The sequence below is a fragment of the Triturus cristatus genome, chromosome 6, assembly GCF_964204655.1.
Source record: "Triturus cristatus chromosome 6, aTriCri1.1, whole genome shotgun sequence".
Taxonomy (NCBI): Eukaryota; Metazoa; Chordata; class Amphibia; order Caudata; family Salamandridae; genus Triturus; species Triturus cristatus.
The window spans coordinates 1858985188-1858997956 of NC_140589.1; the positions used below are offsets into that span (position 1 = coordinate 1858985188).

Below are 12769 nucleotides of genomic sequence, written 5' to 3' on the forward strand. Positions count from 1 at the left end.
CCATGAACCAAAACCACCTCTAAGGGGCCATCTGAGGAACGTTCTTTTACTTGAAGAATACTTACTTCTTCAATATCCTCATCCTCATACTCTCAGTCTAGTTCCCTTATATTTTTTCCATCTTTGTTCAACTTGCAAACACTTGGAAAAGTGACCCTTATGACCACACTTTAATTTGGTTTGTTAGCCATGTCACCCATATAACATACAGTAGCAACTACAGAGAAACGTTTTCAATTTACTAGACTTTTTTTTTACTTCACTGGAACCTTCTCACTGAAGGATTTCTCTTGGACTAGTTTAACCACTGAAGATTCACCTTTGTCTTATTTAAAGGTCTCTTTATGAATGACCTCCACACAAGCCCTCGAATGTTCATGTGTTTTGTTATTTGTCAACACCTCTTGCAAATAAGGGTTGTCTTATTGCCACATACTTTCTCTGGCATTGTCTACTGTACACTCTAAAAATATTAATATTAAAGAAAGGCTCTTTCAGGACCTATGTTATTTTATTTGAGACTACAAAGAGTTCTCACCTGCCAACAACAGAAAAATTTTAAACAAAGAAATCCATATATTTATTAACCATTTTTATTTATGTTTTTTTAAATTTTATAAACACTCATTGAGAAATTTTCTCCATTATTTTCTTAACTTATCACATATATGTTCAATTGATAGTATCCAAAACCCTAACACATGATCCCGTGGCTAATCATATAAAAAAAACAATTCATACTCTCACACATACATCAGTCATACTCATATTAAAATATAGCATTAAACATTTGGTTGTTTGGCATAGTCTCCAGGACAAAGAAGTAACAGCAAATACAGTTGTTTCAGATAGTATTGAGTCTCTGGGGACCTCTCCTCTGGATGGAAAGGGGCCTACGCGCGTTTCGGTGACAAAACACCTTCTTCAGGGCCACCAACAGGAGGGGCAACAAGCCATAAATGATGTGAAGGAATCTGTAAAGGGTTAATTATAATAATTATAAATAAGGCAGGTAATGTATTTTAACAAAATTTATAGACTTCATACTATAATTGTGGATCTGGGATCACTCAGATATTTTACAAAGAACCAGCATGATATAATTCTGTATGTATATAGCTTACATCTTTAGAGTGACTAAAAGGATAGCCCCTACACCAGAAAGGTAAGTGAGATTCAATAGTAAGAATTAAAAAAGGAAAAAATGAAAAAGGTTTATAAACAACAAAGTACCTTGATAACTAGATGCCTCAGTAGTGTATTAATCGAAAAAAGTATATATATTTTTGACAAATAACACCAATCTTGTTCGGTCACTGCTTTTCAGGAACTTCTGCGTCTGTGCAGAGAAAGTATTTATAGTTGGTATTCTGACTGACTCTGGGCGAGTATCATGTTACACATGCTCTACGCAAAGGGAAATACCTACCTTTGCATAAATACGATACTCTTAGTTTCGCTATTACAAAGGACATGTAGAGGTGCGGATAATTTGCTACCACTTCTGCCATGGGGTAATGTCCCAATGAGTCCGAGATATGGGTGTAGCTTGTTTGATTCTATGAAAAATGTCAGAAAATAAGAGAAAAAGAGAGAGAAAAAGTCGGTTGCACTATATAGATTGTCAGCCTGGTATTTTACTTAACTACGCAACAGCTAGGCAGATAGTTCAGCTGTGCCTGGTGGCTTACCTTTATATGGGCTTCATACGTCCCAGATACAAGTTTCTAGTGGGTCCTTAGGACGTTTGTCACTGCGGGACACTGTTTCCGTTCAATCGGTTAGCTCTTGCTAATATTCTTGATGTCTCTAGGGAAGAAACGCGTATGTTTGTTACTGCCTATTAATCCTTACGTTTCTAATTGTTGGTAATCTATTCTATAGATGATAGGTCATCATGGGAAAAATAGCTCTTTTATTTGATTTACACTACTAAAGGCTAATCTTTAACGTATATTCCGAAAGACATAGCCGTTATAGACGCAGAACTTTATATACAAAAAATACGTTCAATAGTACATGAGATAGACTTCTTTATAGCGCTGATAATTATGGCAAAAATGTGATGCTAAGTGTTTGATATATCTTATTTACGAAATAAGAACTTATACTTGGCATCAAGTGTCCGACACTGGAAGCATTATTCAACGCTTGCCCGATAGTTACGGAATAGCGACCTCGCTAATGTATCTACATAATATCGCATCTTATTAACAAAATGCGTCTTTAAAGTGTATGAGATAAGGAAATACACTTAACTCTAAATGTGGAGCAGTAAGGACATTTCACAAAGCTTACCCGATAACCGCAGAGTACGGACCTCGCTGGTGCATCCACTTCCGAGAAACAATCAAGGTGTATGATGTTTGCGCGAGTTTTGAATGGGATGGCGATAGGTCAAAGGGTGAGTCACGTGATCCTAAAGACTAAAGCTGTTAGTGATTGGTCTAACGAGAGATCACATGGTATGTTACGCGATCGCAACACAGGTACTGTACACTCTAACATGAACTGATCTCTCTGTTGTTCCTTATTAGCTGTATCAAACTTACACGTAGCAGCTAACCTGCAGAATTCAGTGATGTATTGCTCTGCAAATTCCAATTGACATTGCATTCTCCTCTCAAAATGATAATGTTCTAAAACAGGCTCAGCTTGGGAAGATGGTGCAAATCAAGTTTTTTTAAGCGGGTCTTGTATTCATTTAAGTTAGCAGTGTCACTGTCAAATAAACTGTGGAGATACTCAAATACCTTTTTGATCTTGAGGTCCAAGGCGGTGCATCAGCAGAGGCACCTTTTGTTCTGCACAGATGTGTCACATACCCTTGCATAGTGACTAAAAGATTACACCATTTTTGCCATTGTATAGGAGGTTCACCAGGTGACATAAGGAAAAAAGGAGGTGCTGTCATATTTTGCACATTGAAGGTAAATGTTATTATTCAAACAAGCGCAAAATGATAGTAGAAAGTGGGATGCCCCTAATAACTTAGTATCAAAGAACCTTGGAACAAGCACTGGTGTCTGGCTTGATACAGAAAAAAGGAAAACCTGCAAGAAAATATAGTTGAAAAAAGTTCCAAACTTATGCAGTTAAGCAATCCTCAAGGAACAAGAACTACACATACAAGAATCAATAGAACATCTTTACACAAAGAAGCTGCACCTGATGAATGAGTCCAGCAGATGAAATATTAAGTAGACTGCAATGTTGAACCAGCCTCTTTTCTTATTATATATATAACCTACTGGCGGTCGCCAGTAGGTAGTTATAGTTAGGACCTAGTTTCCATTTGTAAAGCCCCAGGGAGGTGGTGGTCCCTGGGGCAGTGTGGGGGGGCTCGAGCCCTCCCACACTAATTATTAGTAACAGCCCCATGGAGGTGATGGTCCCAGGGTCTTGGGGGGGCCCACAAGGCCCCCTCACCCAATTTTAACAAATCCTTGAAGGGGGGCCCGTGAGGCCCCCCACCCTTATTTAATTAAAGCCCTGGGAAGGTGGCGGTCCGCCAGGCTGCAGGGTGCCCGTGTGCCCTCCCATACATAAATTATGAAGCTCCGGAGAGGTGGCTGTCTCCGGGGCTGTGGGGGCCCCCACACCTTAATTTCAGAATTGACCCCGGTACATTGCCCACCCGGGGGATTTTTAACAAATGACGTGCGGGGGACCGCGCTTCGTTTTTAAAAACACTTTTGGGCGCATTCACGCACGCAGCGCGAATTTGGCCAAAATTATTTTTAAAAAAGCTTTTTTTGGGCCTGGGGATCCTTGTTGGCAGCCAATCAGAGTAAAGCTCGTGCTCGGGAGGGATAGCCAACCCTCCACGGTGCTCAGATATCGATATTTTTATTTCTTGAATTTCTCAGCAACTACTGAATTTATTTACATGATTTAACAACAAGAGTGCTTCCTGACCCAAGAACTACCTTTTTGCCAAATTTGGTGTAATTCCGTTTCACAGTTCCGGCTGTAGACGTGTCTAAAGTTTCTATGGAAATTAACATGGGGAAAACGCGTTTTGGGACACCCCTTTTTTCTTGGCCCCCGCTTGACAAATCATCCCAAAACTTTCATGACAGGAGCTGACCTGAGTGAACCATTAGTTTTGAAAAATTCGCGAAGATTCGTCAAACGGCGCCAAAGATATTTGCAAAAGAAAAACACTTTTTAAATAGAAACAAGGTCCTAACTATCACTACCTACTGGCGACTGCCAGTAGGCAATACATGTATATATATAATTTTTTTTGCACGTTGTTTCACCTATTTCATTTGACATCTGGGAGTCTTACTGTTAGAGACTGTTGTACTGATAAAATCATATTCTTTATTTGGAGACTGCATTTTGGTTTGCCTTTTGATTTGCCTCATTTTCTGAGTGCTGAGCCTCCTTTCCAGGTGTATGTCCCTGCTTTACTGAGTGCCTCATCTCGGGAGTGCTGAATTTATTTTTATTTGGGAGTGTAAATCAAGATACTTACCAAGACCTTATCAATTGATTTAAAGTAGTATGCAAAATGTGAGACTGGGTCCGCTCAGCGATGAGGGAGCGATCTGGATAGTCCTAGCCTGAAACACACACTCAATCAATCACTCAATCAATCAGAGTATAACACAGTTAGTCACCCTTGAGGGTCTCAAGGTGCTGAGGGGGCTGCTGATCCGTCTGGGTGCAAGGGTTCAGTCGAAGAGCCAGGTCTTGAGATCCTTCTTAAATTGAGTCAGGTGTTGGCAGGGAGGTAGGAGAAGGATCTTCTGCCGGGTCTAGTCTTATGGATCTGTGGATTGGGGATCAGGGCCAGTTGAATAGAGCAATCATGTCTGGTGGGTACGTAGAACACCCATATGTTGACCGTCTGACCGCAGACCAGATAGGGGGATTATATAATAATCTAGTAAAAAAACAATTTGTGATGTGAACATTAACACTCGCTCCTGCATGGACTGTTCATGCGGTAGCACCACAATTAGCTACATCAGGCATCAGCCTTAAAACATTAAATGCAGTGATGGGAAAGATTCCCACCAAAAGGGAAGGCGTTTTGTATTTGGATTGCACAAAAAAACAGCTTGAAGCAGTATTTCCCCATTTGAGCCCAGAGGAAAAGCTTAGGATACTGACAATTTGCCGTGCCAATGGGGATGGCTCCACCAGTAGAAGATTGTGCCACTTGAGGTACAGTTGTTATTGCGGTATATACCAGAACACATGATACCCCTTCAATGATGGCATTACCTAAATTATTAAAACAGGTAGAGAATGAGCACGAAGCAGCACCTGCCCTGGACTTAGGGATGAAACTGATAGGCAATTTTGCCACAGTATCCGTCATAATGTTGAACAACATACAATGGGAAGCATTAGCTATACGTCAACGCCTAAGGGATTTGCCTCCTGCACAACAGGAGCGTGGATTGCCAAAATGATCAAAGACACCTGTGCTACACTGGGTAGGGATATTTTGGGAGACAAACCTGGGAAATCACATGTAAAGAGTAATTCTGCAAAGGATAACTCTAAGCAAGCGCCCGACTCTTACATGAAGTAGAAGTGAGATAGCAACAAAAATAAAGATAAAACAAAATCACATGGTGGGTCTCCTACATAGGAATCTACCAAAAAAAGTTACAATTTACACAACTGTGATAATGGTAAACCACCTGACAGGTATCAGGACACTGATACACATTCCTCCCGTTCCTTTTGGGATACATCCAACAGACATTCAGGGAGAGGAGACACCACTTTTTATTTCAAACAAGTCTCTGGCTTGTGTGTATTTGGACCACTGCGGTCCCTTATCATGTGAAATGGCTTACAAGTACATCTTCATGGCAGTAGATTCCTGCTCTCAATTCCCCCCAAGTATGGCCGAAGTGATCAGATGATACCCAAACTGTTAAAGAGGTTCTGGAAAGTATGGGTGTGACCCTGCGGTTCTCATCTCCATACCATCTGAAATGCAGTCACTGAGAGGAATAACTGGGACTTAAAGCAGACTTTAACAGCAAGTGTATTAGGCTCAGGTCGCAGTTGGGTCCATCACCTATATGAAGTCCAGAAGGCCCTGAATAATATACCAAGAAGGTCCATGGGTGGTCGTAGTCCTTATGAGATCATGTTTGGGCTTAGGATGTGGGCCCCTGACCTCAATTCTGCCAGCACAGTGGCAGCAGAAACACCATTTGACATAATTGAACTTTTGGCTGTTTTACAGGAACAGAACAGTTTTCGGGACAAAGAAAGCAGCATCCAAGTAAAACGCACTGCCAGTGGAGAAGTGAAGGTTGTTTCGGTAAGAACCAGTTGGATCCCAAAGATTGAGGATTTGGTCGGGGAAAATATTGTAGACAAAAAAGAGTTTGGTCCATCTTACAGAGATCCTGTTCTTGTCCCGGCTGGTGAAGGTACATGAACTATACTTCTTCTGCCCCTTGCCGGATACAGAGAAAGAAGGTTTGTCTCCATCAATCTGCTCAAACTGCACCATGTTGCCAATTCTCAACGGTAAGCCGCAGGTAGTCCCGGGTGGCTACTAATCTCCTCTCTCTGCCATGCACGATGTTCAGATGGAATGTTTGGTTAGAAATGAAGCCCTTTCTCTTCAACATGAGACACCCACAAACAACAATGAAGTATGTCTTCCATCTGTTTAAAAAACAACAACAACTGTGCAGTCTACAAGTACAAAAACACAATTCAGTATCTAGAGAAGAAAAAGACCAACGTCAACAGACCACAGATCGAGTCTTCTTCTAATTCAAACCTGCCTGCAGAGCTGCCCAAGATAGACTAGATGGTGTCTGGATACTTCATCGACTTTGATTACTTCTCTTCTGACACTTTGGCGGCTCCACCGCCCCCCCATCACCAATGCCTTTTGATCTATAGTTGTGTGTATTCTATCACTGGCTGAAAAGAACAAACCATGTTTTTCCATGGCTGCACTTTTGGATTACAGTTGCATTACTTTTTCTAATACTTTGGATTGGTTTTGTGACTGTGTTCTTCCTGCTTTTGAATGGACACTTTGTCACAGAACACTCTGCAGTACACAACGTAAATTTAGTTCTGAAGTGTCTCTAGTTGGCAGGTTGTTACCCTGTCCAAGTAGGGACCCTTCTCCCTAGTCAGGATAATGGGGGATACACTACTGATACACTACTGAAATAACCCCTGTTCATCCCCTTGGTAGCTTAGAATGAGCAGTCAGGCTTATCTCAGAGGCAGTGTGTATAGTATTTGCACATAACCAACAGTAATGCAGTGAAAACATTACAAAAGGACACCAAACCATTATTAGAGATTTAACCAGTATTTTATCTGTGCAAACAAGACCAAAAATTATACAAATCCACCATTTAGATCTCAGAAATCTCAATAATCAAAAATAGGCTTAAAAGTACTGTTCATTGAAGTCAATAGCTCTCATGGCGTCCTGAACAACAAATCCAAACAGTTCTGGCTGACCGCGGCGTCGCGGGCCAGCTCTGGTGTCAGGAAAACCCACAAAACAGTACTTTTAGAAATGCAGGGCATCGGCGACCTCTCGTTGAGCTATGATGAGCCGGCGTCAGTTTTGGAGGTCGGTGCAGGAGTCGTCGGGCCCTTGAAGTCACATACGATGCAGGTAGAATCCACGAGGTTGAAATCAGGAGCGCCAGCATCGAAAGGCATGGAGGCTGCTGTGTGAAGTGCAGCAGTGCGGCATGCGGTACCCTCAGGTCGCAGTGCAGGCAGCGGCTTGGTGACAGTCATCAAGCAGCATCGGTAAGACCAGGGCTCTGGTGCAAAGTGATGCTGTGCTCGTCTCGGTGCTGGCAGCTCACGATGCAAACAGTAGCATCCTCATTGCTGAAGCGCTGCATTGGTAGGCCAAGGCTATGGTACGGGATGAGGGCGGTGTTTTGTGTGACTCATGAGCCGTGCCTTCGAACCACGGTGCAAGCAGCGGTATCGATTTTGGTGTGGATTGGCATCGTTGGGGATACCAGGGGAGCGGCATGAAGTGAGGCGGTGTGGAGTGTGGTGCCCACAGGTTAAGGTATAAGCAGCGGCTTGGTGGCAGAGCCGAACATTGTCAGTAAGACCAGGGTTGCTGTGCAAAGTGCGGCAGTGACCTCTGTGGTGCCTTCAGGACACAGAGCAGGTAGAGGCGTCGTTGACATCATCCGGTTGATTTTTACTCTGTTTCAGCACAAAATAAACAGGTCCAAGTGCTTGTAACAGATGAACTTGAAGTGTTTCCTATTACTGAGACTTCTTGAACAGGGGGCAAGCTCTACCTCAAGCCCTTGGAGAAACTCACACAAAGAAGCTGCAGAAAGTTCAGTCCAGTACTTCTACTGCCTGAGACAGAAGCAGCCACTGCAGGCCAACAAAGCAAAGCACCTAGCAAAGTGGTAGTTCCTTCTCACAACTTCTCCAGCTCTTCTTCTTGGCAGTGTTCTTGGTCCAAAAGAGTTCTAAAGTACTTGTTCTCTTGTGGCAGAAGGTGTCTGTGCTCAGTCCAAACCAGTTCTGTCCTCTCTGGCCCAGCTTCCTGGCAGGAAGTGGAGTCAGCATTGTCCAAGGCAGACCAGTCCTATTCAGGTGCAAGAAATATCCTCCACTACTGTTAATTCAGCCCAGGTATATTCAGCCCAGCCTTGACTTATCCAGGAAAGGCAGGACACACCTCAACCCCCTCAGTGGCTGTCTGAGGGGAATGCACATCCCCAGCCCCTGCCACTCCAAAGCCATGCAGCCAATCCACAAACCAGCAGAGGCACACAGGATGGCTAAGCAAGAAAACACCCACTTCCTAAAAGTGGTATTTGCAAACACACAAGATAAAAAACATCTTTACTAAAAGATGCATTTTTAAATTTTGAGTTCAGGCATACTAAACTCCATTTTTTTATCTAGTCCCAATGGGATGTTATACCTGTAAGATCTTTCAAAGTATCTCCAATTTTATCCTATGGGACAGATGGCCTTTCAATCGTGAACAATGATTACACTGTAATTTCACTATCAGGACATGTCAAACACACCAGTGCATGTCCTACCTTTCATATGCACTGCACCCTGCCCATATTGGTGAGAAAGCAAAAGACACAAAATTGATGGACGGAATGCAGAACACATCAAAACATTCACCCCCAGTCAAAAGATCTGGGTTAAATTCATCATTATTTTGCTCACCATGCCACCCCAGGTTAGACCTGGCCATATGCAAATCAGTCTTGACCCTGTGCCTCATGGGAACAGTCCAGCCCGAACTGCCAAGCCAGGTCCTCCCTGGACCAGAAACAAGCATCCTAGGACCTGTTTCGGGGTTTTACCCCTCTTAAGCCAGGATAGCTTGATTCCAGTGGCACAGTGAGCCCAGGATCCACGTCTGGGCATACCTGGCGCACTTAGGGCGAGAAAGCAAAAGACACACAATTGAGGGACCAAATGCAGAACAAATCAAAACATTCACACCGGTCAAAAGATCTGGGTTAAATCTATCATTCTTTTGCTCACCATGTCACCCCAGTTTAGACCTGGCCATATGCAAATCAGTCGTGACTCTGTGCCTCATGGGAACAGTGCAGCCGAACTTCCAATCCAGGTCATACCATATGGATAGCGTGGGCCTACCTTAGGGGTGATTCACAAGTAAAAAAGGGAAGGTTAGAGCTTGGCAAGTAGGTGCCCTTGCCAAGTCGACATGGCAGCAAAAACTGCACGCAGACACAATGGCAGGTCTGAGATACCTTTACAGGGATACTTCTGATGGTGGCACAGTCATTGCTGCAGGCCCACTGGCAGCAATTGAATTACAGGCCCTGGCACTCTTAATGCACTATACTAGGAACTTACCAGTAAACCAAACATGCCAATCATGGAAACACCAATCCATAACATCATTTACAGTAGGAGCACTTGCCCTTTCAAAACCAGAAGGACAGAAACAAAAAGGCAGGGGAAACACGCCGAAAGGTGCCAGGTCTAAAATAAAGCCACATGCATTCTCACACCATAAACAGAGAGACTTGTCTATAGTGAACATTTCAGCTGTTCCAGTTCCGGATGGGATTGTAATCAATGGGTACATTACACTGGCGGCGTCCACTTTTCACTTTCAGTACTGTATATAACACCATCAAGTGGGCAAGTATGAAGCATTCGGTGAAGGGTTCATACATGAACAATGGGAACTACCATTCAGGCTTCGTTGCAGGAACAAGGACAATGACATTTCTCTCAGCGGTTTTGACTGAGAAAGTACTTTAAGTGGGCCCCTTGTCTGCAACGATGTTTTGTTATACTGGGCCTGCAATGCGTCCATGGAGAATCTTTCTTGCTACTGGAAAGGGTCTCCAGCAGGAGTGATAAATCAGGCTTTCAGACTACTAATGAATGGGATTTACCTGATTCGGAATGATCAGGGTACCTATGTGGTGACAGTATCTTCCATTGTAACAAGTTACACACAAGTCCTGTTTACTCCTACCAGGGTAGTTAGGGAGGACATGTTGTGGCCTTCAATTAATCTTACTAAAGTGTGCTTTGATGCCCTGAGCAAACTGAAAGCCTTATTGTTTCAGAAAGATATGGCCTTAACTTCGGCCAAGGAGGCATTCGATTTTAAGGTGGCACGTTCTCTTTAAAGATAGAGGCGCTTCTCCGTACCAACTTCCCACAACATTTTGGGAAGCTCGTCCATAGTATTTTTAACATATCTAATACAAATGAAATCATAGGGTTTTTCAAAAGCATGGGCTCCGGGTTGATCAGCACCTTCCAGATGGTGTTCAGAATTATTCTATCCTTCTTCCACTCTGTCCTCAGAACCATCCTGGAGGTCTTCCGCTGGTCCTGATTCTGGTTGCAGGGCTTATGATTATTATTTTTTTCTCTGCAATGGTCGTCCCAGTTCACAACTGGAGCTGGCACTGCCTCACACCCTGCTGTGCCGTGAACTCTTGGTGCATATCTTTGGCATACCTCTGCTTCAAGAACTGGATCAGAACTAGATGAGCTTTGGTTTCTGTCTTTACGGCCTGTATGGCTTTTTTGCGAACAGCCTGTGTTCTGCTGCCTCTGGCTCACCTACGAGTGTGCCCTGGACCTGTGCTTGGGATCGTGATTGGTTGAACCTTGGAACATACACATATGGTGGACCCCCTGAAATCCCATCTATATAGCTGTCCCCTGCCAATTCTTCTTCTCCTGGTCGCATTCTATGAGCTCCATTGGGTTGCCTCCGCACCTAGTTATGTGGATCCAAGCTCCATTTCCATGGACCAACAGATAGCTGTGTTCCCTCCCTCAGCGGCTGCTGTGGGTACTAGGTGATAACATAACTGCTTTATCAACTTGCTCTGAGGTTTGCTCCTGGGAATGTCTTCTGAGGAAGCGGGAAACAGCAATGTTTTATCTCCCACTCGGAACATGTAATTATCTGCCTTTCGGTATGGTGGGAACTTTCGTTAAACCTGTTTTTAACTTCCCAATATGTCTTTAAACTGCCCTAATTTTAAGTGTTTTTATATCTATGTATATGTATATATATAAATTCACTTAAAAAACACATAGGTTTCACACATGTTATAGTTAGGTGGACATTTCACCAATGAAATTCCACCGTTATAGTTAGTTCAGATAACTATAACTCGCGCGCCCGCAATCCACTGCTCATGACATCACATATTACATCACTCATGACATGGTCAGTGGCATCACTCATGACATCACTGATGACATCATCCTTGTGATAGAGTTGCGGTCGCGCGAGTTATAGTTATCTGAACTAACTATAACGGTGGAATTTCATTGTTTTTTTATGAGTGAAATGTCCACCTAACTATAACATGTGTGAAACCTATGGTTTTTTAAGTGAATTTGCAAGGTTTTTTAAATGCTAATTCCTAACTATAACGTGCGTGAAACCTATGGTTTTTTAAGTGAATTTGTACCGTTTTTTCTATGCTTATTTTTTTATGCTTTTTTTTTTTTATGGTTTTTCACCGTGCGCCCACGGAGCGCGCACCCCGCGATTTAAAAAAAATATATATATATATGTTTTTTCACCCTTCGGGGTCCTTTAGGGACCCCCTAACAAAGGCTAGGGGATCAGGAACTCTCTACCCTGCCCCCTTTTCACGTTCGCCACCTCTCTTCTTTACTCTCGCACCCACAACAAACAAAATGGCGGCCGACACTTCCTGATTTCGACCGATTCGAACGTTGACTGACATGTAACAACCAATCAGAATTACGCTCGCGCACATTAGGGTGTGCGCACGGTACGGGCATGGTGCGCGCTTATAGATATGTATGTGCTTTTAAATGCAATTTTCTCAGGAACTACTGAACAGATTGACTCCATATATGCAAAAGGCACTTCCCTGACCTGAGGACTACCTCTCTGCCAAATTTCAAGTAATTCTGTTCAGCCGTTCGGGCTGTACCTTCGACTAAAGGTCCTATGGGAAAATGCATGGGGAAAACGCGTTTTGGGACCCCCTTTTTTCTCGGCCCCTGCTTGACGAATCCCCACGAGACTTTCAGGGTAGGAGCTGAGCGGAGCGCCCCATTAGTTTTGAAAATTTCGCGAGGATTCGTCAACCCGTGCCAAAGTTTTTCAAAATATAATTTTTAGATTTCCTATGGATTCACGGTCTTAACTATAACTATCTACTGGCGACCGCCAGTAGATAATATACATATATATATATATATATATATATATATATATATATATATATATATATATATATATATATATATATAT

At 43.0% G+C, this 12769-nt stretch overlaps 1 protein-coding gene and 1 long non-coding RNA gene across 2 annotated transcripts in view; both read right to left on the reverse strand.

The window, feature by feature from the left end:
• Nucleotides 1-12769, reverse strand: part of LOC146822211 (uncharacterized) — a 154244-nt gene that overhangs the window by 61988 nt on the left and 79487 nt on the right. The window lies entirely within an intron of this gene.
• Nucleotides 610-3153, reverse strand: LOC146822212 (uncharacterized). Its single transcript, XR_014962820.1, has 4 exons — nt 1692-3153; nt 1430-1559; nt 1234-1339; nt 610-974 (listed from the first exon to the last, which is right to left on the reverse strand). It is a non-coding gene; the product is annotated as an uncharacterized LOC146822212 (long non-coding RNA).